This window comes from Triturus cristatus, chromosome 2_1, assembly GCF_964204655.1.
Source record: "Triturus cristatus chromosome 2_1, aTriCri1.1, whole genome shotgun sequence".
Classification (NCBI taxonomy): domain Eukaryota; kingdom Metazoa; phylum Chordata; class Amphibia; order Caudata; family Salamandridae; genus Triturus; species Triturus cristatus.
Genome location: NC_140581.1, coordinates 1,097,706,060 through 1,097,733,747, shown reverse-complemented (window position 1 = coordinate 1,097,733,747; position 27,688 = coordinate 1,097,706,060). Strand labels below are relative to the sequence as shown.

The window sequence follows — 27,688 nt, the reverse complement described above, 5'->3', positions numbered from 1 at the left end:
GGAGTGCTTCAAAATAAGCTAAACCATCTCTCCAGGGCATTCTTTGACCTGGGAGACATAGAGTGAGGATTCCGAAATCATTTCTGGGGGCTGCTGCATTCCCTGCAGCCTCCCACAACACATTCTACCTATGTTGGTGGTGCCCCTGTCCCTCCTTGGGCACCACTGAGGAGTAAAAGATGCTAAACAAAGCCCACAGAAAACATTAAGGAGCACTCCCTCACTGGGAACATTGCATATTTTATGATCTGGCTCTCCCACTTTGTTTACCTAATGTGGTTTTGCATGGTTGTTTTTTCTTGTATCCACCTGGGACAGACACCCACACAACTTGTAGTGAGGTTTGAGCAGCACAGGTAGCCCATTGTCGTGCTGCCCTTACAGTTCCCTGCCCCACAGCATCATTACTTGGTGCAGACCAGAAGGCGGCTCCTGCAGTGCTCCCCAAGCAGCCAACAGAGGGTGGGAGCAGGATCAAGTATGTCTCAGCATGGGGTGCCCCTGCCCTCCGAGACACAGACATGAGGATTGGGTGAGCACCCCACAGTTATTCCACTGCATCAAGGTGACAAGAATGGGCTCCTGAGGCGCTGACCTTTTCATGGTCCCAGGGGGATGGCATCCCCTAGGACTTCATACATCACACTGAGCCTAGGGGAGTGGGGTTCCAGAGCCAAAGGCACCCCTTGAAGGGAATACACATGCCCCCATCCCTCAGTAATAATAAACATTTTCCTTGCACCAACCCCTGGGCCCAGGCCCACTCTGTGGGGTGTTCTGTTAAGATACAGCTCACCCACCTTTTATTTCATTTTGTTAGCAGTCTTGTGAGAATTCTGCAGGACTATAATACCGCAAATAATTGTTTTTTTTTCCATTTTGGCCTCAGGAGGGCCCCCTCAGGACCTCCCCGCAAGTGCTAGGAGATTTTGGTACCTACTTCTTAAATTGTTTTAAAAAACATTCTCAAGATGCAGAGATCAAGTCCCAGAGTCCTGTAAAGGCAGCTGCAACATTTCTTTTCATGTTGCGGTCAGAGTACTCTCTCCAAAAAGCTGCTTCAGCCAATCAGATTGCTTGAATTTTTTAATTCAAGCCCAACTGTCAATATTGCTAAAAAAATGTAACCCTAATTCCTCCAAAACTACTGAACGGGTTTACACCAAAACACAAAAAGTAAAGATATAGCTTTCTGCCCATTTTGGTGTAATCCTGTAGAGCTGTTTGGGCTGGAGTGCACCGTCTAAATTTCTCTGTAGAAATTGCAAGGGGAAAAAATGGTTTGTGACCCCTCCGTTTTTCTTGGCCTCCGGCTGACCGATCACCCGAACCTTACTTGACATGAACTGCGGTGAAGGAACTCTTTTGGAGGATTTAATGAAGATACATTAAACTGCCACAAAGTTATTAGTAAAACAATAAACACTCTTCCTATGGAATGTATTATTTAGCTATAACTACACAATGGTGACCCCCACTGTGTAATATAAACAATTTTTTTCAAATTGTTAAAATGGGTGCCCCCGGTCAGGAAACTTTCATCATCTATAATGCAAAAACATTCCTCCTGAAGAAATGAGTAGCTGTTCAGCTGTAATGAGTTTTAACAATTAAGTTTTGACATCACAATGCCTGGTGCCAGTGGCCAGGGTGAAAGGTTGGTCATAGAGTGGAATTTCCTTCTTCTGATTTTTCTGTAATGAAAAAGTGATCTACGGAAAGGAGATATTTATAGCAACATGTTTATTTTTTCCATGCTATGGGTCATTGTAGAAAAGATAGAACCTCTGTGAATTTGTACATAATTTAAGCCACAGCATTTTTTAACCTGACTTACCTTACATTAAAGTGATTCTAATATCTTTTTGCAAAAAATGCTAACTGCTTTGGTATGTTTAATTTGCACTGCATATTCTGGTTTTATTCCTCTTGTCAGCAATGAATATGAAAGAGCAAGACACCAATGATTTAATTAGTTTGTGGGAAGGGTGGTAGCATTACCATGCATTATAAGGAATAAAGTACCCTCTACCATTCATTATAAGTATATTGAAAGTCACCTAGGAGTTCAATGGCCTCATAAAAGAACTCGGCCTTCAGTCTTGTTCTTCTATATGGTCATGGAACTCCTCAGTGATTGGAAATATCCTTATAAGGTATGGTAAGGGGTACTTTATCCCATATGTGTTGATGTCCCATGTCTTTAAGAAAAATGTCCCCATATTGTCAGTCCTTTGACTGAATACCCATGCCGGAAGTTACACTGTCCTTCATGGACGCACTTTTAATTTGTTACATGTTTTTGAAGGCATTGCACTCCTAAAATGCATGCTACATTCTTAACAACAATGGTTTTTATTGCACTGCATCATGTTTTCTCCTATATGTCTATATATCCCAAAACATTAACCTTGTTATGACTCTTGACATAAAGTAGCACCAAAACATGCTCCTTCGGAATCTGCTCAAATCCACATTTGGGCATTAGCTGCCAAATGTAATTTTTTACTTTTCTGCCAAATGTGGCATTGTCCTTTTAGGAAATTCTAAGTGAGCCAACACTCATACACCCAAATTTCCAATTTTCTCCTCGGGCAACTGATGGCTTTGTTGAATTCCTATATATTGACGAAAATCACAGTATTTCTTGTGTGTGCTCGCGTGTCCTTAAAACATACGCTACCCAAGGCTTCCCAGATGCATCAGGACTACCATGATGTCAAAGTTTGAATGTGAACCTGGACTAATATCGACTCTATTGTATTGATGATTGTATGTCAAAATATCGAGGGAAATATATTGTGTGGCCATAAATTGAGGCCTACACATTGAGAACCAAAATATCATGATGGTAAGGGCATACAGGTAAGTATAGATTTACTATCCTTAACTCTACATCTATATACCTTGTTTTATATATCCTCAAGTTTCATGCATGAGAAATTAAGTATAGTAAACGTATACTTACCTACATCTACTAACCTTGCTGATATACTGGTCCTCAGTATTTTGGCCGCAATATTTTGGTCCCACAATATTTTTTCCTCAAAATTCTGACAGAAACTACATCAACTACCAACTCACCATCCAATTAAGTAGAAGTAAAACTAATAATAGTAGATCTATACTTCTTTATATATGCTTATCCTGGAGACATGTTGGTAGTCGCAATATATATCTATATATGTGCAGGCCAATATTCTTGGCCTCAATATAAGGACATTCGCTATTTAAAAAGATGCAAACCAATCTGCCTTGTCCTCTATCGAACCATCTTAGTTTGATACTTAATAATTAGACAACTTACTATTCTTTAGATACCCATTCTCTATGTGGGCACAGAAGAAACCACAAAAACCATCTAGTTTCTATATTTTGTCAATGTAGCTTGAAATAAGCAAGAAATGAAGAAATTCTGCTTATTGAACTGACCTCCCTCTGTCCAACACAATTCTCTTTATGCTATGAGTTAGTATGTTCCCTGGTAATGAATTCAAGCTAATCATGTGACTAATACCTACCCACATTAGGTGTTTTTGGTAGCTCTAACACTGTACTTCTGTGTGTAAATATTTATAGAATGATATATAAGGCAGTTAACAGGGGACCCTGCTGAATTAAATAACCGTGAAGCCTACTAGTACTGCTAAGTATGGATCAGCATCTGTTTAGATAAATGTAACCATGTATTTCTATTTATAATTCCAATGATGTTGAACCCTTTGTCTATGATGACAGACTCATCGTTGTACCTGCAACTAGTTAGAGGACAAATCACCCTTTTACTTTAATTTTAAATGAAACCCATATTTCAAAAACATATTTAAGCTCACATGGCTTGAGAAGATGAGCATTTGCTGTAGATCTATTGCCACAATTATAGACAAGGCAACCTCTCTGCACATTTCTCTATGCAACTTTCTTTTACAGACAGTGGCATCTTGCATAGGTAATAGAGATCCAACTGCAGACTTTTATATCACACTGTATCACCATCAGGCATGGCTGGCACAGGTAACAGCTGTGGAGTGGGGCGGGGTGCGGCTGTGAGGGGGGTTGAAGTGGACAGACGACGGGGCAGGGAAAGTAATATAAAAAAGTTATTAAAACCGCTCAACTTATACTTTCCCTTCGTCTGTCTACTTCCCCCCACCCGCCATGACTAGCCGCCGCCCCGTCCCACCGCTGTTATCTGTGCCAGCAGTGCCTGATCACCATAGTATTAGGCTTTAGATCAGTCACACCATGTCAGTCAGATCTAAGTGACATTTTGACCACATGGACATAACCTATTATTCATCTACCCACAAACAGAAGGTTGAAGCTACTTGTGACTAAGGCCCTCCCATGAGAAAGGTTTTTACCGAACAAAGGATGATCAGACATCCAAGATGAGCAATGTATGTTATGTTTGTGGTTCCAATCAGTGAAACTCATTTCTGTACAGGCTGACTACCCTATCTGACATCCTTCCCCTACTAGGCATTTTAGTTAGTCACCAGACTGGGAAGCATCTCCTTCTCCTGATCCATATACTTGACTCAGCAGGAAAGAGAAACTGTCAGGCAATGTCACCTAATCAGAAAAACTATTTGTAATGTATGTATGTATGTATGTATGCATGTATGTATGTGGTATTTCTGTAGGTCACACATAGCCAAAAGGTGACAGAGTGTTGTACAGGGTCAAAGTCAAGCTTAAAGGCAATGAGGGACAGGAGAGGTAGCTGGATTGTGGACAATGAATGTATACTGTGATATACTCGTCTTTAAAGTCATAATCATAGTATTTTATGGAGTGTGCATATCACCCGTGGGTCTCAAAGTGCTGGCAAAAACCCTGGGGCGGGAAAGAAAGAAGAAGAGAGAAGAAAGAGAAGAAAACTAGGAGGAAGAAGAGAGATCAGAACAGCCAGGTTTTTAGATTTACCCGAAACTGTCTGTGGTCAGTTTCCATACGTAGCTGTAGAGGGAGCGAATTCCACAGGGTAGGAGCAAGGTGTGAGAAGGATCTGCCGCCATTTCTGGCAGTGTGAATCTTACAGATGTCCGCAATGGAGCGCACACCGCTAGCTCCTCCTCCGGGTTGCCCCATGGGAAGCTGGTACATGAAGTTCTTGAGTGGTTCACCCCAGTGGGTGCAAGTAAGTATTTGTTAAACAGATAATCTCTAGACCCGATACATGTCCTGGGTTTTAAAATATCGCCCGAGACATGGCTCGGGTTTCGGGATAACTTCCCTCCTCAGTAGAGAAAATAGTTCTTACAGATGTGCGTCTTCAACCTGTGCCAAATAGCACAGGGTAAAAGACATAGACTTGAGTTCCGCCGTACTGGAATAGATTCTCAGATGTGCAGAGGGATTCCTCCTTACTATTGCTGCAACTGATGTAATGTGCAGGTTGCGCCAACCAGACATTTTGAAGCTATTTATTTATTTATTTATTTTCTAAACTTTTAGAGCGCGAACAAATACCACGAATGGTGTCTCGGCACTGGGCAGACAGAGAGGCACTTCCTGTGCATTATTGAGTGAATAACCAAGTCTTCACTTTCTGAAGAGCAGCAGTGAAGAGCTGTTTTTTATGTGATGGGGCAAGGAGTTCCAGAGCCTCGAGGCAGCTACCAAGAAACGTCTGTCTCCCCAAGTGACTGTTCTCACTCGTTGAATGCATAGGGATGCGGATGAGGCAGATCTTAACGCCCTCTTGGGAACATACAGCTGCAGTGATTCCCTAAAAAAGTCGGGTCCTTGGCTATTCAGTGCCTTGTATATAATACACAAAGCCTTGAATTTTGTTCTTTTTTTTACTGGGAGCCAGTGCAGTTGGTAGACGACGGATGAAATAGGCGCGAACTTGGGAGTTTTGGTCAAGATTCGTGCAGCGGCGTTCTGCACCATTTGTAACTTTTTGAAGACCTGCTCCTGAGCATTCAGCAGAAGCCCATTACAGTAGTCCACCTTGGATAGCACCAAGGAGGACATCAGGGTTTTCCCTGCAGACAGGGGAAGGTAAGGTAGTAACTTTTTCATTTTCCGTAGCGTAAAAAAGGAAGAGGAGACTACTGCATTGGCATGATTAGTGAAACTTAGTTTGTTGTCAAACAACACTCCTAGGTTTCTGACCTTTGAGACTGGGATGGGTGGGTTGCCCATTTCCGGTGGCCACCAGATCGGAGACCAAGATGGTTTTAGGTCTCCAAACACCATTACCTCGGTCTTATCGGTGTTCAGCTTTAGACAATTACTGTCCATCCAATGACTGATGGCTCTCATGCCTGTCTGAAAGTTGGCTGCCACTTCGGTCCCGTTTTTATGCACTGCCAACACCAACTGGGTATCGTCGGCGTACGAAGTCACTCCCATTCCGTGGGTTTTAATGACCCTCGCCAAGTCCGACACATAGATGTTAAAAAGTGTCGGACTCAGCGAGGATCCCTGGGGGACTCCGCAAGGCAGCACAAACGTTGGTGAATAGAAATTCCCCATCTTTACTGACTGTTCTCTGTTAGCCAGGAAAGAAGCCAGAAGCTCCGCAGCCTTGCCCTTTATGCCCATGGCTGTGACACGGTCGATCAAGATGTTGTGATCGACCGTGTCAAAGGCTGCCGAGAGATCAAGCAAGATCAGAACAGCCGAGCCACCCTGGTCCATGATCTGTCTGATCTCTTCAGAAGCCTTGATGAGCGCCGTCTCCGTTCCATTTCCTTTCCTGAACCCAAACTGGGTGTTATCTAACAGGTTGTTATGATCAATATAGCTAGCCAACTGTTTGTTTATAACTTTTTCAAGTATTTTTGATGGATAAGGAAGGGCTGCTATAGGGCGATAACTTTTTAATTCCAAGGTGTTAAGGGTAGGTTTCTTTAGAAGTGGCTTTATTATAGCAGTTTTCCAACTTTGAGGATAGTTTCCTGATTCACAGATGGTACTGCAGATGTTCTCCAAGATTGGTGCTACCACATCAGATGTTAATTTGATGATGGTTGGTGGGCAAGGATCCAGAGGGGAACCTGACATAGTTGTTTTAATGAGATCTTTTATTTCTGATAGAGATGGAGGGAGAAATTCATTCAGAGAGGAGGATGTGAGTTGTACGTTCTTGGTGCTATCTGAAAGTTCCCCAGTCTTGATGTTATTAAATTTATCAAAGATCTCTGTGACCTTGGTTCTGAAAAAGTCAGCCATTTGATTACAGAAGTCTTGGGTAGTCTCAGTAGTATTGGCTGTTGGTATAGTTGTTAGTGTAGCCACTACCTGGTATAGTTGCTTACTGGAGTTCTGTGCTTTTTCTATCTGTTCACAGAAATATTTGCTTTTTTCCAGTCTTAGCATCTTCCTGTAGCCTGATAGCGCCTGTTTGTATCTTTCTTTGTCGTTGTTGTCATATTTAACTCGCCAGCGCCTTTCTAGATTGCGGCATTTCTGTCTTTCTATTCTTAGCAGTTCAGAGAACCAAGGGGCTGATGGTGTTGGACGATTTAACCGCACTCTCTTTAGAGGCGCTACTTGATTAAAGGTGTCTGTAAGCCATTGGTTGTAGTTATTTGCTGCTAGTTGCGGGATGCAATCATAAACTTCCATACACCTTTGTGAATCAGTCTCTTAGTGCACATTTCTTCTCAGTTGGTTGTGGTCACCAGTGTACCAACGTTTTGTTGCTGTATTTGCCTATTTGTCTTTCTTGGGTTTGAGTGGGGTAACCCGCACAAGAGTTGTCAGAAAGAGCAGAGTACGTGAGCTGGAAAGGGATTTGCTTGAAGGAATGTAGGTGTTAGGATACTGTAGAGATTTCTAGTTGAGGATATAGTGCCCCCTAGCGAGGGAGAGTGAGACTTTCGACCTAAGTCATTGGTGATGTGGGCTTTCATTAAGGCATGGTCTCTACAACAGTGATGCTGAGAGTTGAGAATGTGGAGGTTTGGGATTAAGAGGTTTCAGAAGTAGACAGCCTCCTTTAACATAGGTAGATTAATAGCAAGATAAATAACGACAAGGTTGTCCATGCCAACTGCATTTCTTTGCATTTGGGTGTATGATGGCTCAATAGTGTAGGTATTGAGTTCACCGGGGGAGCACTTGTTTTAGTATAGTAAGAAGACATTGAGAAAGGACCAGAAAATCTATGGGGAAGGGGTACAGTTTTTCTTTTTTTGGAAAGATGGCAGATGAGAGAAGAGATGAAAGCTCACACAGGCCCAGCAATGCAAATAAATCAGGATTTGTAGCTAATGCTGTCCAGTTCTTTGACATGGTATACATGAAGACACCTCTGTCTTTGCAATGGTTCATGCTAAAGGGGTTATAGCTAATTGACAGTTGGTCCTTGAGTGAGCAGGGAGCCCTCATCAGTCCATGTCTTCATGGCAGCCGGGCGGTTGGTGAAGTTATCAGTGATTATGTCATGAATGCTGGTGAAACACTTGGGCGCAGACCATTCATTGAGCAGGGCTCTTCAGAAGGCTATTGCATGGTTGAGGCAGGCTCGAGATAGGGATGGGGATGGTGGAGACCACAGGTGTTCAGGTATGGTTGTGTCTGGCTGTCCATCGGTGAGGGATCTTCCTGAGTCGTTGAAACTGAGGCCACGTTAGGTCAACAATGTTCAAGGGCACTGTAAGTACAAGTGCGGAAGGTGCTGTAGCACCCCAAGATAACCCTGCAGGAATTCAGAAGGGGAATGAGTAAGAAAGAGGCCTTTACATTTAGTTTTTATCTTGCTGCATTTGCTGTAAATTCAAAGACAGAGGTTCTGTGTCATGCAATGCTTTCTGACAAACTTCTATGTTTTTTAAATGGGGGTTAGCGTTTATTTTTTCTTTCCTTGATTGCAAAGTGAGGGGATTTTATCATGTGAACCAAGTGAGAATCTTGTTAGGATACAGGAAGTATTTAAGGAAAGGCTGCATGATAGCAAGCGTTTTTGTAACACACAACAACATTTAAATACTTGTAAATGAACTTTACAAATATTTCAATATATATCAGCAGCAATGCAATTTAAAATGAGGCACATTTGTTCTTTCTAGTAAATCTGTAGACTAATTGAAACAAAGATGCTAATAGGATCAAAACAAACGAAGCCATTTTATTTGAGTAATACAAAAATGATAAATATGCTAAAATCTGATTTCCACGTTATCGTTCGCCGCTGCATTAGTCTAGCAGTAAAGCAACATGACCGATGCAAATTTTGTGCCCATTTCAAAAGGGCATTTAATTGGAAAATGTGTGCTTAGTGAACGGCATTATCCTGCGCACCGTAATTTAGTCACATAGTTAGGACAATTTGCTAAAAAATGAACCGCTAGACACGCGTTACTTGCCCACCCTTCTTCTGCCGAATGGGCGTGGCTCATTTGCTACACTTAGGGGTCGATACCGATCCGGGTCGGACAGTTCTCGGATAGCTGTTCGTAGCCTTACCTTGCGACTGACACGTACCCATAGCCAGTTCGTCCTGTTGATGAAGTACGATGCGCATAACTGTCAAAAACCCGACCGACACGTAGGCTGTGATTCAAGCTTCATTCTCCTTCCGAGCTGTAACTCCTAACGCCGAACCGAGTCGCCCGGAAGCAGTATCCATAGCAGTTTCTGCCCTAACAAGTACGATGCCTACTTCCTACGCGCTGGACGGGTCGCCACGTACGGCACGTCACAGCATCCGGAAAAGAAGCATATCAGCTACAATTCGCGCCACAACTCAATCCACGGCTACGAGACGGACCAGCTTGCAACTGGGTACAAGACGGAGCAACAAGCAGCGTGTACGAGACGAACACATCATGAATCCCATCGCGCAGGTCATACCAGTACTCTACATCTATGACCGGATCAGGAACAGATGCGGACAGCGCAGACGGTAAGTCAGACACCTTCCACACAAACAAACGACATGTAGCCGCAAAATGGCACACACACACACAGGGGATCCCTATCCTGGCCACTAACAACAGGCCACCATAGGGGTTGTATGGCCAGCACCACTACCACCCCCACCCATAGGGCTCATGTTGACCAGCACTCCTGCCACCCCCACTCATAGGGGACCTGTTGCCCAGCACTCCTGCCACCCCCACCCATAGGGACTATGTTGCCCAGCACTCCTGCCACCCCCACCCATAGGGCTCATGTTGCCCATCACTACTGGCTCCCCCAGCCATAGGGCTTATGTTGCCCAGAACTCCTGCCACCACCACCCATAGGGGACCTGTTGCACCACTACTGCCACCCCCACCCATAGGGCTCATGTTGCCAATCACTTCTGCCACCCCCACCCATAGGAATGATGTTGCCCAGCACTCCTGCCACCCCCACCCATAGGGGACCTGTTGCCCAGCACTCCTGCCACCCCCACTCATAGGGGACCTGTTGCCCATCACTCCTGCCACCCCCACCCACAGGGACTATGTTGCCCAGCACTCTTGCCACCCCCACCCATAGGAACTACGTTGCCCAGCACTCCTGCCACCCCCACCCATAGGGGACCTGTTGCCCATCACTCCTGCTACCCCCACCCATAGGGATTATGTTGCCCATCACTACTGCCCCCCACTCATAGGGCTTATGTTGCCCATCACTACTGCCACCCCCACTCATAGGGGACCTGTTGCCCAGCACTACTGCAACCCCCACCCCTAGGGACTATGTTGCCCAGCACTCCTTCCTCCCCCACCCATAGGGGACCTGTTGCCCATCACTACTACCACCCCCACCCATAGGGCCTATGATGCCCATCACTACTGCCACCCCCACTCATAGGGGACCTGTTGCCCAGCACTCCTGCAACCCCTACCCATAGGGGACCTGTTGCCCAGCACTACTGCCACCCCCACTCATAGGGCTCATGTTGCCCATCACTACTGCCACCCCCACTCATTGGGCTTATGTTGCCCAGCACTCCTGCCACCCCCACCCATAGGGCCCATGTTGCCCATCACTAATGCCACCCCCACTCATAGGATGTGTGATGCGCCACACATCCATCATACACCAACATCATGTAAGTCAGCAAAATACATCCCCCTAACATCATGACAACAGTGTGTAGTCTGTGACAAATGCCCACAACAGTGATCATGACTTTGAACTTACAATTTAACTACCATCACATGTGCGACCAAAACATGAGTGTGGCCTACACAAGGCAAGCATCACTAGCACTGTGGCAATGTAAAAATAACACCCCCTCACTGTGTAGAGCAAAAGTTAAGTGTGGGGTTCCAAACTGCAGGAGATGTTGCGCATTGTGGTGATGGGGTCTAAAACACCACTCATCACAGTGACCAAAAGGTAAGTGTCATCATGGACAAAGCTGCAAATGCCAAACAGCATGTATGATTCCTGGTCCCAACACATGAAACACTTTTGTGCCAAAGTAGTGGTTGTGTTCCATACCCACAGAGATGTGGTGAGGCTAACAGTGCTGTGATAACCTAACATACACCCGGCCATGTGCAGACAAGCACCACCCATGGGGGCTGACAATGCATACAGTGTACAATGACACAAAAGCAGAAGTGACCATCACAAAGCATACACACATCTCGAAAATTGACACACAAATCAAAACAACCTGTGTAGACTGTAGGTGTCAGGTCACAAACTCCCATTCCATGCCAGCAATGGCACCTAACAGCCAGGATGAATGTGCAGAATGATGTGATATGACTCACAGGGACAGCAGGGTAAATCACAAAAACAACATCCAGACAAAGGCCCAAAACAGCAATACCAATGCACTGGTGCAGATGCACAAACACAAACAGGCAATCTCACACTGCACATCTGACACATGTGTGTGTGTGTGTCTCAGTATCCCCAGGCAACTACACAACACATGAGGGGGGCTGAACCACAGTGACACAGATGTGGACACAGTGCCATACAAAAGTAACCCATCAATGGGCCCCCATTAGTGGGCAATCAGGCATTGTGAGATGAGAGGGAGCACAACAGACACATGTGACACAAGCTGGAATGAACACAAACTAACACAGCAAGAGACTGACACACAACAGCACTACCCCCAGGGACCAGACATTGGGGTCACACAAGCATGCATGACACTTCCACTGTGCTGGCAAAGGTAGATGTCATACAAACTGAGAAACCAAGACATGTGTTCTGTGCCACAAACGTACATCACACCTACACAAACACATATCACTCAGCATGGCCCGTCATTCATGGACAAACGGGAGCTAGGGGCACATCCATGCAAACATTTACATCAGTCCACCCTCAACACCACACACCCAGAACTGCACCAATGTGCATCTGTGAAGCTCACTTGGACAGGTGTCATTGCACATGCACCCATGACAAACACAGTAATATTGGGAGGAACTAAGGTGCACAGAATCATCACACAAGGACAGTTTACAACCCTGGTGAATGACAGACATACTGCAAAGTATGCGGTACATGGCCATGACATCAAAGCTCACGTAACCTGCGGAATACCTGCCACAGTCCCAGGACAATGCAGAAGCCAAGGAGAACCACAAGGCACACAAGCGGACACCTGCAAACATTGCAGCCCTGAACCGGACAAGTGGGAGCAGTCACACACACATACACATGTCCCAAACACTGAAAGGTACCACCTAGGGACAACTACATGATTTTGCGAACAAACACGTGCCTTGGGGACCCCTGACTGTGTCCCATCTGCATCTGACAACATCATCACCACTCAGAACTGACAAATCCCAATGATGAAACACCAATTAACAGTAATGTGTCATGCACCCACACATCTGGTAGCCCATGGCAAAGTTGCGGGATGAACACAGTACCACTCAGAAAGCATCAACAACAGGAACATATCAAGGGAACACTGCCTGTGTATGAAAAGTGATGTGGACACACACACATGCTCACACAACACACACCATGGGCCCAGGCAATGTCACGGAACAACACACTTACTTGAGGGGACTCAACTCCTGTGGAAGCTCAGCTGTGCCAAACATAGTCCCAGCAGGTCTCAGTCATGTCAGCTGAACACTTGGTCAGTCAGCCATCAGTTACCACACAATGAAGCCTCTGGTCACAACAGCCTGGGTATGGGAGTCTCCCTTAAGTCATCTGCTCATACTCAACACATATATCCAGCAAGTTGCACAGAGGACCCAGTTGCTCCTACACCAATGATGCCCACACCTGTAGGTCCAGCGGAGATGCGCCCACAGTCAAGGAAATAGACAAATTGGACAATGGGAAGCACATCATATGTGCATGTGTACAAGCCACAGATGTGACCATGCAAATTAAATGTTCACAGAGATGTTCACAAATTGTTGATCATGACACACCCAGTTAGCTGCAAAGGATGACATGGATACCGACCAGAATAGGATACATATCTCATGGACCACATGGAGTACCTCACATCAACACCTCAGTATTCAACATTTGAAATCCAGCATTACAACTGCAAGGTCATGGTAAACATCATCAACATAATGTACGGCTAAATCAAATTCACAAGGATAAAGAAAAAAGTTTTATTCAGCAGATGAAAAGTTAAACGTCCGTTCAAAACATAGGCCAATGGCCTGTCCATTATCAAATGACAAGAAGTGAACTTGAGTGACAACTGTCACACGTTGCTTGCCTGCACTGCTAAGGACAGGGGACATCCCCTCGGAGGAGCATACATGGGAGCAGGCCAGGCACCGCAGGGACAGGATCAGGGCACAGCAGAAGGAGGCAGTGAAGGGGTGGTGGAAGCAGAAGAGTCACTGGCAACTGCAGTGGAGCTGACTGAAGTAGTGGGTGCAGTCACAACTGTGGGGCACAAGCCAGATGTGGTGGGTGCCAGCACAACATCAGTGGGCAGGTCAGATGGAGTGGATTGGGTCTCCACTGCAGTGCCCAAGTCAGACGGGGTGGTCGTGGACTTCACTGCAGTGCCTGACTCAATGTGAGCGGAATGGGGTTCAGGTGAGGTCGGCAGGACAGAGGGGGGGCACACAGTCCCCACATCAGTGGCACTAACCGTCTGACCGGGGGTGGAAGAGTAAGTGGTAGGGGTGAGGGCCTCAGCATTTTGGGGATGGTGTATCTGTGGGTGGGGGAACCTGGGGCAGGGCATGGCGGGGGAACCTCTGGAGTGGTGGCCTGGGGGATGGAGGATGCAGACATTGCCGTAGAGCTGCGGGCGGGGTTAGGGTCTTGCTCTTCCGGCTCCGGGGGGACTTGCGGGTGGGAGCCTCAGTCTGACTGCGCTTGGGGGAGAGTGTCCGGCTGTGAGGGGCACTCCCCTCTGTGTGTGTGGGGACTTCCTCTTCCCCTTGTAATCTGGATCTGCTGGGTCCGTGGGGAAGAGGCCAAGGTCACAGAGGAAGAGCCTCTGTGGAGCTGGGGTTGCAGGTGAGGCAAGGGAAGGGTGCTGGGATGGAGAGGTATCGGAGGACTGCGGAGTGGTTGTGGATGACTGTGTGTGTGTCTGCAAACCATCCCCTGTGAGTGCAGTATCAGTCCCCTACGCTTGCTTGTGTGCACGTCTAGACCTTGTTTTGGGTGTTTGTGTGCTGCCCGTGTCTGTGGCTTTGTGAGAATGTGCAGGTGTGTGTGTGCTTGGGACAGGTAGGGTGCTAGGAATCGTGGGTGGTGCAGGGGTAGGAGGGGTGCGGAACTGTTGGAGGAGGGACACTGCTGCCATCAGGGAGGAGGCCACGGACTGATTGGTCCTCTGTAGGGAAGACATGCCCGATGAAATGCCCTCCATGAACAACACCAGTTGCGTCAACAGACTGGTGTGTGCATGGAGGGCACTCAGCATTAATGTCTGCCCTACATGGATCTGTCTAAGTAAGTCCGCAGACTCCTCACTCAGGGCAGCAGGGGACACAGGGGCAGGGGGTACGGTGCCTGGCACAAAGGAGACATGCTCCCGAACACGGGAGCCTCCACGGACCTCCGGGATGGGAGCCGATGGGAGGGTGGTGATGGTGGTGGTGGGGGTGGTGGCGGGTACAGCCTCACTAGCTGGGGCTTGGTGGCTGCTGACACCCGCCTCCACAAGGGAGTCATCCTCCGAGCTGCTGTGGCCCTCAGCTGGGGTGGATGGTGCTGAGGACTCCTCGGTGTAGCTCCACTCGCCCTCCGTGCCACTGGGTCCCCCCGACTCCTCTCCTTCTGTCCCAGTCATTCTCTGTGGCTCCTCCTTGTCCGTGGAGCTGTCCCCACCTGTGGCCGTGAATGTATCTGGATAGAAATAGGAAGAAAGAGAACAACATCAGTCACCTGCACTGACTGCACACACCACAGCGAGTACATCACATCAAAGGGCAAGGCCTGGCATCATCAGCTGAACACTGCTCAAAGTGCTCACACTTTTTAGAATAAGCCAATTGTCAGTCTCACCATCAACCATGGCACACATATCCCTCCTGGACTTGCCCCCATATGTCTGTTGCATGTTGGATGCTAATACCCCAATGTGCCGACTTGCACCACCCACACATTTTTTGAACATGCAAGTGAACATGTAGGAGTATGTCACTATACACACAGCACATCTCTTGCCACTGACTCAGTACAGGTGTCCGGATGAAGGGATGGCCAGAGACTCATTTCACATGCTTGTGATGCATGCCAGCAACACACACCATGATGTTCTCATGTCCTGCTAGTCAATGCCACAATGGGGTGCATGGAGCACACTTGAACACAATGCAGGATCACTCATAGCAAGTTAAATGCCATGGCACTGGCATGCCTGGAAAGTCAGTCAACACTGTCTCCTGTCACAGGGGCAGGGCATCCAGACAACAACAGTATGCACTGTGTCACATTCATAGCTCAGGGGTAAAGCAAACTCTGCAGCTGATAAGTGCACTTGCCCATCCCCTGCAAACAACATATTCCAGACCCAGAAGACCCCTCATCATACAAATCAGACATATGAGTCTCTGCGAACACAACTCCCTGTACATTAGCCCATCACAGTCTGCTGTGCATGTAACCCAGCTGCCTGAAGTTCACAGTTGCATACACCATTCTGCGCTGTCAAATTATCACACACCTATATGTCCCACAGGGCTTGTCTCTCATAGTCACATCTCAGATGTCCTGCTGACCCACAAACTCATGAACACCCCAGTTGTACGTAACAGGAAGCCACACCACAATGACACAGAGGCAGACACCTGAAGACACATGTCACTAAGCACAACCTGTAAATTGATACACAGGAGTGGGATTACAGAGTGTTTGTAAATGCCCTTGAGTAGGCATGACTGCCCAGGCCTACGTGAAATAGTGTGTGGCCCTGGACAGTAGTCAGGTGGCTAAGCAAGTGTGACATACTTTATATACGTACTCCTGAGGCCCACAAATTGGAGTCCCCTGCTGCATGGGTTTGTTTGAAATACCCCAGTCACATGTGGCGACTCAGACCAGCAATTGGAAGGGCACACACAGATCACATGTCAGATATCATGCATTGGGTAAACAATTGACCCACCCATGAAACACACAACAGAGTCACGGGAACAGATGTTGTCCGGAAGCTGAAGCATAGCTGACTGCAGGGACACAGTGCCCTAGTGATAAAGGCAACAGACTGTAGGGGCCACACCTGTGGATCAGACGAGGAGGGTGCATCACACAATTGAGGGACCTGAGTATTGGACTACAAGACCTACATAATGTGGAAGTGTGACCAGGCCAAAAGACTGCAATTAGCATTTCAGACATAGTACACAGATTAGGCATGGACTTACTCCCTCCTTGCTGCTGTCTGGCCTTCAGCTGCCTATCCAGGTCCGGGAAGACCACCGCCAGTATCCGGAGCATGTGAGGGGTCAGGGTCCGGTGTCCGCCCCTCCTGCGAGGAGGCGACAGCTTTAGCTGGACCCTTGCGATCCTCCGGGTCCAGCCTCAAAGGTCCTGCTACCTCTTCTGGCAGTTGCGGATCCAGCGCTTGTAGACCTCCAGCGAACGAACTGCCCGGGCGATGGTCAGCCATGTCTCCTGCTTCTGGTGGGCATCAACCTGTGAGGATGACAATGTTAAAAGTGCATTAACACACATGCCCTATATTTGTGCTGCACACATTTGGTTATACATGTCATCATCACAAAGGGAAATGAGTGACACAGGTAGTGCAACCATGGGGAAGGACAAATGACCTGCATGTCTGACATATTAACAATGTCTGGGAAGTTTAAGCTTGCACATATGCACTTTAGCTGCAGAACACCTGTTCATTACATGTACCTACACACTTTGGGGGCTAAAAGTACTCAGTGAGTATGCTTGCCACTGGTGTACACACTGCTAGTACTGCTAGTCAGACAACATGCACAATTAGGAAGGCAGTGGACTGCACACTCACCTGCTCCCCTGGTTTCCCATACAGCTTGCTGTACTGTGGAAGGAGCCCGTCCAGCAGGTGGCCTGGTTCACCTCCTCTGTGAAGGCTGGGGCCCTCTCCAGAGTACGTGCCATAACAGTAGCCAGAGGATGCAGGGACAGCAGCAGTGGTAGCAGGGATGTGGTCCAGTGGCATGTAGTGCAGACAAGTGACCTCACTGGGGTCCAGCCAGCCTTATATCTGTGCTGCAGAGGCAGACTCTGTGCCATGTGTCCCCAGTGATAGGTCCAACACGGTTGCATTCTATAAATCTGGCCAATCCATTGACATGTACGACTCGTACACGTCTTCCGCATCGTTCAAATCTTCACCTTCATAAAACCCTAGTAATTGCAACATTGTTGTAGGCATCCAACTGAATTTCCAGCACACAACTCGTACAAGTTTTGAATCTGCATCCGTCTCCATGACAGTCCAGAGCCAATGGGTGCGCACGGCTGGGTCAACTGACTGTACAACGCGTATTTTGAAAATACACATGCACCTGTCTCCATACGATCCAATGGCCAAGGCGTATGCCTGTCTCGGAACATGCTTGCCCGACCCGCATGCATGACAGTCACCCACGTCGGACCTCATTGCAGTCAATGGCAAAGCGTACGCACGGCTCGGTCATGAACCGTGCAATGCGTACGCATTGTCACCCGCGTCGGACCTCATTGCAGTCAATGGCAAAGCGTACGCACGGCTCGGTCATGAACCATGCAATGCGTACGCATTGTCACCCGCATAGGACCTCATTGCAGTCAATGGCAAAGCGTACGCACGGCTCGGAACCGTGCAATGCGTACGCATTGTCACCCGCGTCGGACCTCATTGCAGTCAATGGCAAAGCGTACGCATGGCTTGGTCATGAACCGTGCATTGCGTACGCATTGTCACCCACGTCGGACCTCATTGCAGTCAATGACAAAGCGTACGCACGGCTCGGTCATGAGCCGTGCATTGCGTATGCATTGTCACCCGCGTCGGACCTCATTGCATTCAATGGCAAAGCGTACGCACGGCTCGGTCATGAACCATGCATTGCGTACGCATTGTCACCCACGTCGGACCTCATTGCAGTCAATGGCGAAGCGTACGCACGGCTCGGTCATGAACTGTGCATTGCGTATGCATTGTCACCCGCGTCAGACCTCATTGCATTCAATGGCAAAGCGTACGCACGGCTCGGTCATGAACCGTGCAATGCCTACGCATTGTCACCCGCGTCGGAGCTCATTGGTGTGACTATTTGACAGCTCAAACACGCAATTACTTGCCAGGGACACATGTGCACACCTACCACACTACAGCATTGGCCACACAGAGTCCCATGGCATGTAAGGCTGCATTCCCTGTGTGTTGGGGGGGGGCAACATTTGGTTTGCTGTGTGGCACTTTTGTTCAGCCACTCCCAGGCTGTGCACGTGTTCATGGGGGCAGAATCCTTTGTGTGTTGTGCACATTACCACTGTGATGTGGAACTGTACAGTTATGGGCATGAGTCATGGACACAGTTGCAGGTTGGATATGTTTAGGACATGTCACATACACCCTGAGTCCTGGGGGTGATGGCATGTACATCACAGTGAGACCTGTAGCCACAATTCTGATGTGCACCCACAGTCTGTGTGCATGTTGTGTCTCAGATGTGGATGATCAAATGTGCCCAATGGGAGACAGTCAACACATCCATGTGGTATGTGCAGCAACCTTGATGGTGTGTGTGTGTCTAAGAGACATCCATGTAGGGCCTGCAGAGACAACAGTGGCCACTACCTGTGGGACTCACGCTTGCCTTGTGGCGTGTATGTGATACGCCATGTCATGCCAGTGTCGATGTGGCAATACAGGGACCCTGGGTATCTGCATGGCAAAGATCTGTGATGTCTGGGAGACATCAGGCCTCACTTGTGACTGTGGTGTGTGTTTGTAACATCACAGCAGTACATAGGTAGGGTGACACAGCCCAATGATTGGCCATTGCACAACATGGTACTTATGTGGACATGTGGAATTGAGATGTGAGGTGATGGTCATGTAGGTGACATATGTGTCAATGCCCAACAGCACACACCTCAGTACATTGTGGAATGTCATGATGTATCATGTGATATTTAGCGTGGTCATGGCCACATGGGTGGATGAACCGACAATCTTCCTTTGTGCATCTCTGTTCTGCAGGGCACCAGCTGTCCATCGACCGTTCCCAGACCTTGAAACCATGCAGGAACGCGACTGCATCCGACGGTACCGCTTCACCAGGCCACTGATTGAGGAGTTGGCAGAGCAGTTGGTGCCACATCTGCTACCTGGCCGGACATACCCTACGGCATTGACCCAAGAGGTGACGGTGATGGCAGCCCTGCACTTCTTTGCTACTGGTACCTTCCAGTACACTGTGCCTACTGCTGGTGGTATGTTGCAAACTATGTTTAGTCGTGTGCTACGCAATGTCTTGGAGGGGATGTTGCATTTCCTTGACCTGTACATCAAGTTCCCTAGCCCAGCTCAACTCCCTGAAATAAAGGATGCCTTTTATATACTGGGGAGGATGCCGAACGTCATCAGATCTATTGATGGGACACATGTGGCCCTGATACCACCACAGGCACATGAGCAGGCATACCGGAACAGGAAACATTTCCACTCAATCAATGCTCTGGTGGTATGTCTTGCAGACATGTGTATGTGTGCACGGTTCCCCGGTTCTGCGCACAATGCCTACATAATGAGGAGTAGTCGCATTGCAACGCTGATGTCACAGATGCCAGGCCAGCGTGCCTGGCTTGTCGGTGTGTACTGACTGTTTACCATTGTGTGTGTTTGGCAATGTTGTATTCCGCACTCCTACAAAACTCAGCTAATTGTTCAATTGTTTGTGTGTAGGTGACTCCAGATACCCCAACATGCTGTGGTTGCTGACACCCCTCAGGAAACCTGTGACACCAGCCGAGATGCGCTACAATGAGGCACATGGTCGGAGCAGGAGGGTGATTGAGCGGACATTTGGCCTCCTGAAAAGCCGCTTACGCTGCCTGGACAAGACCAGAGGGGCCCTCCCATATGACCCTGCAAAGGTGTGCAAAATTATCCTTGTATGCTGCTTGCTACACAACATGGCAGTGTGGAAGAAGGTGCCTCTTATCCAGGATGACGATGACCGACCTCCGCCACCTGTGGAGGATCCCGGCCTGGGCCACGATGCCAGTGATGATGAAGATGAGGGTGATGTCCGCACACAGCTCATCAACAACTTCTTCACCTGAATGCGAGTTTACAGGGTTGTTATGTCAATGTATGGAGTAAGCCTGAAATGTGTTGTGACTGCTCGGTTGCTGTCTGAGTGTGTCTGTGTGCCACTTGACTGGATGTGTGCAGTGATGTGTCCATTCAGGTGGTCTGTACTCCACAATGGGGTAGTACTGCTAACTTGTTTCTGTATAGGTTTCTTGTGACATGTTTTGTGCATGTGTATTGCATTTCTCTCCTGTTCTGCTGTGCTTTTGACTGTGTCTTGTGTCTGTCCTTCCCAGGGTACTTTGCCTGTTGTTTGGTCAACACTGACCCCCAACACCCAGAATCCAACTCCAGTGTGGGAATAGTCAATTGCCATCAAGTGATGTGCCACACACCCCTGTACTTCAATTCTCAGACACTCTGTGACCGTGTGTCCTCCGTAAAGTACAATTGCTTTGCAACTATTTTAGAATAAACATGTTGCTGATGTGTAATGAACCTGTGCTATGCTTTGTTAGGTGCGTTGCCTGTCTTCCCACATCTGAGTGACATTTGCTTACCTCACCTGTGGACTTGTTACCACTGACTGTGGATAGGTGTTGTGTCTGTGCATACCAATGTGTTTCAGGTCAACATAATTCTGTGGGATGAGTAACATGGCCATGGTGAGTATGTGTTGTGTTGCCATAGTGGTGTGTCTCCCTCACATGTGTCACATCACCATGACTGTGTTGTTTAGCAGATAACATCTCCATGACACATGACAAGTTGGAATCACAACAGAGGCAAGTATGGTGTACTGGTGAGTTTATTTTCGAACGTGTGTGAGGAAAGTGTACAGGATGGTGGGTGCTGTACATTGGGTTTTGAATCCAAAGTTCACAGTAGAGTTGGAAGTGTTGGTAGATGAAATGTCCAGAGTAAAGTCCACAGTCATCTGCTACATTGGACCAACATGAGCCCTCCATGTCATGTGGGCGAGTTGTGTGTGATTGGACAAGGTGAACGGGGTGCGCACAAAGAACATTGTCCAGAACAGGTTTAACCCCTTCGGTGCCCGCCCCTTTCCCCGCCCTGTGCCGGCCGTTGCATTAGCGGGCGGGGTTTGTGACGAGCTGGACTCGTCATGGGCACAGCGCCACCGCGGCCCATGACGAGTCCAGCTCGTCACGGGCACCGAAGAGGTTAGAAGCCCTGGGTGATGTGCAGGGACAACTGCGTCTCACATGTCCTTCTTCGGACGACCTCTCTTCTTCTTGAGTGGGGGATCCTCAGGTGCAGGCCTATGCGGTGCAGGGGACTCTCCGCTAGAGTCCTCCTCCCTCCCTGTGACACTGGCCGATGGTGTGGTAACAGATGTTGTGGCCACACAGAGAGGTGTGGACATGTTTGTGGTGATCTGGCGGAGGCATTGGAGTATGTCCCAATGCACCGCAGTAAGGGCATCCCACTTTGCCTCCATGCCGGCATGGTGGGCAGCCTGCTCCTGTTTTATGTCCTTGAGGATCCCCACTACTTGGCCAAATCCTCCGGTGCTATCCTGGTACGCATCTATGATGCGTGCCAGTTGGGGGTCATCATGCAGTCCAGACCCCTCTGCAAGGCGCACCCTCTGCCTCCCACCCCTCCCAGCACCCCTATCCACATGGGCAGGACCAGCGGCGGCACGCACAGGTGACACTGGGACCCCTTGGGTGGTGTTGCTGGTGGTGTTGGCTGCAGCTTCCGGGGGGTCCTGTGTCCCTGTGCTGTGGGTGTTCTGTGGCCTTGGTCTGTCAGTGTTGGCGGGGGTGCCCTGTCTGCTTCCAGATGCTGGAGGCGTGGGTACAAGGGGTGCAGATGTTCATGCTGCTGGTGCTGCATGATGACTCACACCGGAGGTGCCAGGTTGTTCTTCGTCATCCGAAGAGGACAGAGACAGAGTCAAACCAGAGAGCTGAGTGTCCACCAGAGTCTGGGACTGGGAATCCTCTTCATTTGGTGCTGTGTCCCCAGCACCACCTGTGTTTGGAAGAGACACACAATGTAAGTTATGTTTCTACACTACAGGCATCAATGGTTCACAAACATGACATTTTCTACTGTACGAACGGATGTCTGCCTGTACACTGCTTTGTTCCGGGTTGTCAGGGACAGAGATTGATATTGTTGTTGCACATTGCCCAGCCAAAATGAAACTTTTCAATGTGCATGTCGAAATGTGTGCATGCCCAGCTCATAGATAGATTTGTCTGTACATCACCATTACTACTCAAGGGCCATCACGTTGCTGACACAGGTGTGTCATCCCTGTACACATGTGAGATTTAACAAGGACATACGTGCTATTCCACTGGGGATATGTTATACTATTGGGGCATGTGTGGTAGCAGAGTTTGCTAGTCTTTATGTGCCACATTGGTGTATTGGTACGACCTGGTCACAGTCTGGTATGCCTGTGATCTCTTTGGAGGAAGTGTTTTTTTCCACTGTTCCTAGTTCCCATCTCATTTCATACAAGTGATGATGTCACCATCGTTAATGAGTCTGGTGCTGAGTTTTGTACGTGCATATGTGATTTGACTTGTGAATGTTCTCCATGGTGACATGTATTGGGCAATGTAGCACTCTGGCTTTTCAATGCTCATGACAGTGAGGGCCGGTGGTGTGTGTGTTACAGTTTGGCTGCTGTGAGTAGCATGTCTCCTCCAATGCTGTCCAGGTTTGACCTTGTATCTACAGTGTCTATGTCAGTGAGTGGTGGGTTGTGTGAAGGATACCTATGTTTCAGCACGATGTAGGAGTGGGATGCAGCTCACAACAGCACCAAGCGTGAATGCGAACATGCTATGGTGTCGGCTAGATTGGGTTGTCTATTCCATTCACTGTCAGATGTCCCCTGTCAATGATGTATATGTGAGTTTACTGTGTGTTTTGTGTAATGTACCATATATGGGTCTCCACATTTGTCATCTGCAAGACACACCTCCCCTGCCCAGCCAGAGGGAAGCCTTGGACACTGCATCCCCAGACATTGATTTAAAACATATGGTTGCAATGGCTGTGTGTGCGACCGGGTTTTGTTTGGCCAGTGCATATGTGTGATTGTCAGCCACATCATTTCTCAGGCCCAGTGTCAGACATCTTGTCAGTCCATTCCCACTCCCTGTGAGGTGAGCATGGTTCAGTGTGAGCTTGCTGGGCCATGTGGGTGGCTGGGTATTGTCTGTGACTGCAACTCCCATCATGCTCTTGGCTATACCCCCCTTCCCAGCATGCCCATACTTCCTTCCTCTTGACTCTGATTCCCTGTGAGGGGGCGTGACAGCAATGGCAAGATGGCTGACTGTGAATTCCTGGTGTTTGTTTGGCTACAAGTCCAAATAGAGACCCTGTGCTTCACACAGCAGCACCCAGTACGGGGTATCTTTAGCTGATATTTCACTGAGGTGTGGGTCAATGCATTCAACCCAGTGAGTTGTGTGGAGTTTGTGTTGAGGGGGGGGTTTCTCCACTGGTAAGTATGGTCAGTCCCCCTTCCCACCCGGCCAGACATCCCACCATGAAACGTGCTTTCATTGGAGGGCGTTCAAGTTGACTTTCAGGATGTCAGTCAGTGGTGGCCTGCTTCTGATTTGCACACAACCCCTACCAGGGCCTTGTGCTCCCCACAGCAGGACCCTGTCAGTGTCAGCTATCTTGTCAGTCATTTTCCACTCCCTGTGATGTGGGCATGTTTCAGAGAGGTCTTGATGGGCCAATTTTGAGGGGGAGCATTATCTGCGACTACAAACCCCATCATGCTTTTGGATACAGTCACTTCACCGGCATACCCACTATTCCTTCCTGTCAGTCAGCTGTGAGGTAGTGTATTTGTGGTGGCAAACTGTTTGACAATGTTTATTTGGCTTTGTGCCACTGCCTTGCTCTATTTGTTGTTAGGTTTGTACATGTCATGAAACAGTTCCAAGTCACTATGAGAGAGCAGGTATTGTGTTTGTCTGACTAGCATACACATCTTGGGATGATTATCTATTGGTTACTGTGGCTTTGCTTACGGTGCATGGTTTCACTGTCCCCTTGCCACACAATCTTGAGTATGTTGTTTGTGTACTCACCAGGTTCTGGTATGTCTGTTAGACCATGGACGCTCTCTGGTGGTAGGATGTCCCGCACCTTCTCCTCCCAGGTCCTGAAGTAGACTGGTTTGGCAGGAGGGCCACCGCCGGTGCGCTGACTCAAGGCGTGATCTTTCTTGATGAGTTTCTTGACCCTCCTGCGCACGTCATACCACCTGTTCTGAATATCGTCCATTGTGTGCAACGTTGGTGCTTGTGCGTTCTCCTTGCCCACATCTTGGTTTTCTGTGACATGGGGGTCCTTTGGACCAATGTACCAAACAAATGTGGTTCTACTCTGATGATATTGTCTACCAGCACTTCTAACTCATCATCTGGGAACTTAGGGTTCTTCTTTGAGGGCATGGTGATGGGTGGTGGTGGTGAGTGATGTGTGTGTGAGGGTGCAAGTGAGGGTGGGTTAGTGTTGGTTTAGCTATCTGTATGTGTGAGTGCTTTTGGTGAGGTGCTAAATGGTGTGTATGTTGTGTGATGGGTGAGTTGTGAGTGTGTCTCCTATTTGCAAAGGATCATGGTAGTGATTGATGTCCTTTATATAGGTGCAGTTGTGGGTGTGTCTTTGTCCCAGTTTTTTGGGGGGGATATTTATTGGCTTTCTCATTGCTTGTTTGGTCCTTTTTTTGTCTTTTTTCCTTTCGGTTTTCTAGGCATGAAGGAGACGTTCTTCTGACCGAGACGGACGCTGATGTTGGCTCGTGCGGGCTTCTCCGCCTCGTTCACGCTGACTTTCTTCTGTGTTTCATACGCGTCGGTCGCGGAGATCTCTATTACTTGTGGGCCCTGTTTTCTGTGCGTGTCGGTCATGCGGCTTGGGCTCCGTGTGAGTCGGTCTGTATTTACATGCATTGCATCGTACTGCGTGGATCGGACAACGCGGGTACGTGTCGGTCGGGTTCATTCCGGGTTCGTGTCGGTCGGTGCAACCCGCGTCGGTTTTCCGGCCGGATCACTATTTTCCCTACGGCTCAGTCATACAGCTTGTATTACATACGTGTCTGTTGTTATTCACACGCGTTGCATCGTACTGCACGGGTCGTACAGCGCCAGTCCGTGTCGGTCGGTCTCCGGTCCGGGTCCGGGTCTGTGTCGGTCGGTACGTTTTGCGGCCGGAATCGGAATCGGCCCCTTTGTATAACATTTGGATTTTCACAACCCCTATGACTTTACTGACATAACAATGGCAGAGGCACCCTCAGTCTGAAAGTTGTTCCAGAGCCACTGACAATGTTTGTGGAGATTGCGGCCTGTGAGACATGGATGTTCAACCAGTGCAACAATTCGAGCCACTGTTCTCTGAGGGTAATGGGGTGTTTGAAGTTGGCCAGGGTGGAGTGTCATAGGGCAGGGTTTGATTAAGAGGACTGACAGCTCAGTCAGTCTTTTCGGTTGTTTGGGAATTGTGCTGGGTGAAGCCTTGCAGAGGTTTTGTCATCAGAGCATGCTGGATTCAGGGCTGGCAGTGAGTGCAGAATATACATGGGTTTCAGAGAAGCAAGTTCCTTTTGTGTTAAAGACCTTTGTGTGCAATTCTTTTTTAGACAAAGTTAGCTGGGTGGTATTCTTGTGCATGTCGAATTGTTGTAGATTCTAACTGCCGGGGATGTATGTAGTTTTTAAGTCGAGCCTGGGCAATGCATGCGCTGCTCTGCGAGCCATGCTGTATTGGAGTATGTACTTGAAGCCCCGCCCACTCTTGGCCAATATTTGTCATTGGCTTGTGTCATTGTCCATCATAAATGCTGGCTTCTGATTCGTTATTAGGCTTGTTAGTCCCCCTTAGTACCGCCTAGTCTTCAGTTGTAACTTCCCATGAGGACTGGCCCTGTTACTTCGGTTGTTAAACAGTACCTCTTCTTTAGTCTGTAAGCACTATTTTCTTTAATGAGTTTCTCTTACGGCAGGAGGGTCTTTTCTGTGCAGTTGTGACCACCGGATTGTTTATTTAACTCATAGCAAACAGGGAACTCTTCAGGGGCCATAGGAAACAGAAGGGGGCAGCTCAACGATGCCTTGAAGCATTTGGAATTGTAGTGAAGACATGGTTTTGCCTGCATACATTGCTATGTTAGCATAAGCGTTTTAGATGTTAACGCCATCTTGCCACTTTGCTGCATTTGCACACGACACTACAGGTAGCTGTTATTATAAGTAAAACTGCTTGCTTGCTTTTCTTCACATGAGAACGGTCTGTTTTTCACATCCCTAGACGTGCACCGCAACCTTAGTCTGAACACTGTGTGCAGAAGCCGTCAAGGTCAAATAACAATGTTTCCAGACACAGAGAGCAGTGCTGATCCTGTGATGTGATTCACTTAAGCTGATCTTGGAGGTATGGGGTTCCCCATTCAAACCTAGAGACCTTCTATTATTATTATAAAACTAGCTTACTAGCAAGGGGAGGGTGGTACACAAGGTATTATAGGACCTGTTTCCACTATCATTATAATATGATTTTTCCCTTTGTTTTCTATGGAATTGTAACAATGCTGATGGTATTATTTCTAATCATTTGTTTGCTTATGTTAGCCAAAATGCTGCATCTTAGAGCACGTAGTTAAAAATAAACATTTTAAACTTTTCCGTGTCTCTGATTACTCACGTTGTGAACTGATATGAGAACAATAACGGAAAGGTGTTCTTGAGTCCCACCATTCCTGAGAGTATTCTAAGTCGCTTGTTCTGGGTTGTCTAATCATTGGTAGCTTCGATATAGTACGGAGAACGAATAAGACACTGATGCTAGTCAGGGAGGGGTTCTAGGTACTGAGGTGAGTTTATTGGTACACCACAATTCACTGAGGTCCTGGTTTCCTGCGCATAGTTCTGTGCATGAGCAGAATCTCCGCAACAGAATGCAATAGGTCTCGCATTTGCGAGAGTTTAAGCTATTGGCATTGTAAATGACAATGCCTTTTATTTATGTTTTAAAAACCAAAACATAAATAAAAGGCATTGT

At 47.9% G+C, this 27,688-nt stretch overlaps 1 long non-coding RNA gene across 1 annotated transcript in view; it reads left to right on the top strand.

Annotated features, from left to right (window-relative positions):
- LOC146866429 (uncharacterized) overlaps window positions 1–27,688 on the top strand; it is a 288,212-nt gene that overhangs the window by 240,343 nt on the left and 20,181 nt on the right. Inside the window, exon 3 of the long non-coding RNA XR_014976803.1 lies at window positions 26,939–27,061. This is a non-coding gene — a long non-coding RNA (uncharacterized LOC146866429). The remainder of the gene's footprint in view (window positions 1–26,938; window positions 27,062–27,688) is intronic.